The following is a 3,024-nucleotide window of genomic DNA, read 5'->3' on the forward strand; positions in this document are numbered from 1 at the left end:
TATCCCGAAAAGGCGTACACCAATAGAACAAAGGCCCACTCCCTTTTAAAACATTTATTACACTTTTCGTTTGACACCCATATTGTACAAACGCATTCTAGAGTCAACCCAGGTCCACTTTTATAACGATATTCCGAAAAGGCGTCCAACTATAGAACTAAGGCCCACTCCCTTTTAAAATACTCATTAACACCTTTCATTTGATACCCATATAGTACAAACAAATTCTAGAGTCACCCCTGATCCACGTTTATGGCGATATCTCGAAAGGCGTCCACATATAGAACTAAGGCCCACGCCCTCTTAAAATACTCATTAACACCTTTCATTTGATACTCATATCGTACAAACAAATTCTAGAGTCACTCCTGGTCCATCTTTATGGCGATATCTCGAAAAGGCGTCCATCTATAGAACTTAGGCCCACGCTCTTTTAAAATACTCATTAATACCTTTTATTTGATACCCATATCGTACAAAATAAATTCTAGAGTCACCCCTGGTCCACCTTTATGGCGATATCTTGAAAAGACGTCCACCTATAAAACTTAGGCCCACTCCCTTTTAAAACTATCATTAACACATTTCATTTGATACCCATATCGTACAAACAAATTCTCGAGTCAGGCCTGGTCCACCTTTATGGCGATATCCCTAAATGGCTTCCATCTATAGATCTATGGCCCACTTCCTCTTAAAATACTCCTTAATACCTTCCATTTGATACACATGTCATACAAACACATTCCAGGGTTACCCTAGGTTCCTTTTACAACATGGTGATTTCCCTTACTTTGTCTCCACAGCTCTCAACTGAGTATATAATGTTCGGTTACATCCGAACTTAGCCTTCCTTACTTGTTTTCCTCTGCTCTTTTTTGAACTGCTCTTCTCCTCTCATTTACTTCTTCCACTTATTTAACGTTATGGTTGTATGTTTGTTTTGTTGTTGTTGTGATACGAGTAATTTAAGAATTAGGTTTTTAAATTTGTTTTTGTTTTTGCACACTTTATTAAATTTATTTCTCCATAAACTTATTTTGCTGTTAGCTGCTCAATTGTATTTTTCTTGTCAATTTTCAAATTTCAAGCCACGAACTTCACATTAAATGAATTAAATATTCGAACAGCGATTCAACAGATGATTGAGGCTGTTTACTATTGTAAATGTTTTTTTTTCAAACCACTTGTATTAATTCACAATGGTAGTTAGTTAAAGTTTTGAAAACAATTTTTTGTTGTTTTACTTTTATGTTTTTTTGTTCTTTCTCGTCCAGTGACGATATTTATTTAAAAATTTTTTGTTGTTTAACTTTTGTGTTTTTTTGTTCTTTCTCGTCCTTTGACGATACTTATTTTTTACAACGCGTGCCCCACTCGCTGGGCGCCAATTATCGTCCTCCTACTTTAGGAGGGGTTTTTAAAAAATAATAAGAATTTTGTATGGTTAGTTACAGAATGTAACATTGACACCAAACTCAGAAACCAAACTGCCTTTATTTTCAACAATTGTTCTTATTTATAACTTAGTTTAATATTTACAATATAAGCATTGCATCGGATTTGCTAATGAAAACCGATGCGTGAGAAATGAAATATTTATTTAATGAAATGCCAGTGGCTTGAGAAATATAATATTTGTTTAATTTGTTTATAAACTTTTAATGAAATGCCAGTGGTTGGAGAAATATAATATTTGTTTAATTTATTTATAATTATTTAATGAAGTGCCAGTGGCTTGATAAACGGAATATTTCTTTATGATTGCCATAAGGGCACTGTGAGAAGTGTACTGTTAACTTGCATGCATATACCTTAAACACGACGGAGAGCCAGAATACAAGCGGTTAGCGTTATCTTCGATGCGCTAGAGAATGTAGTAGAATTCTTAGAACAATAAGCAGAGGACACTAACACCACAAGTGACACCAGAAGCGAAGCTACAATTCTGTTACAAAATATACTAAATTTTAGCCTTATAACATTAGTTCATTTCTGGTATGAAATCTTAGGGAGGATTGATCGTATGCAGCTCAGATTACAAGAACATGAATTATCCGAAATTCTGGGCACTCTCTGGGAAGAAGCAATAAAAAAAGCGAAGTCTCTTTGTGAAAAATGGAATATTGCTATAGGAAAACATGTAAGAAGGCGCCGCAAAATGCCAGGAGGATCGGCATCAACATCTATGGTGGCGTCTCTAGCTTGGAGGACCACGTCTCTTTCATCTATGGTAGTCAGTATTTTCAACCAAATTGAGGACAGCAGGATACATTCGAACTTGTTGATGTACTTGAGAATGCCGGTAACAGCGCCGTCTTTCCGTGTGTTTGTTAAACAAGATAAATAACGACTTACAAAGGAATTGGAAGAACTTGGGTGAATTTTATAATACAGGTTTCGATGGAGCAGAACTTTTTATAGAAATATGTGACTGCAAAATATTACTTCGCAGTAGAAAAGAAATTGCACCTAAAACTGCGTTAGAATTACTTCACTTTTATAATCTGTACGGAGAGGACGTTTTTCCAAACTTACGAGTGGCACTTCAAATACTGTTGACTATCTATGTATCAATTGCCAGCTGTGAATGTTCATTCATCCAATTAAAACTGATTTTAACATACATATTTACGATAAACGACGGGGCAAGGTCGCCTAAGTGACTTAACATTATTAAGTGTGGAAAAGAAAATATTAAATGGTAAATTTTGATGATATCATTGATATATTTGCCTCCTCAAAGGCAATATATTATACTCATATTATTATTAATGAGCGAAACTATAGACCTATACCCAAGCTATAAACGATTTCGAAACTTTTTGAAAATGTGGTCAATGCAAAGTTGAGCTTTGCCGTTGAGTCTCTCATTTCTCCTATCAGCACGGATTCATCGCTGATAGCTCAACAGTTTCTAATTTATCTGCATTTAGCGAATACTGTATTGACTCCTTTTCAGCTGGTTCCCAGGTGGATTGCATTTACATAGATTTTCAAAAGCTTTCGATAGAGTCACTCATA

Source organism: Eurosta solidaginis, chromosome 2, assembly GCF_040869045.1.
Source record: "Eurosta solidaginis isolate ZX-2024a chromosome 2, ASM4086904v1, whole genome shotgun sequence".
NCBI classification, from domain to species: domain Eukaryota; kingdom Metazoa; phylum Arthropoda; class Insecta; order Diptera; family Tephritidae; genus Eurosta; species Eurosta solidaginis.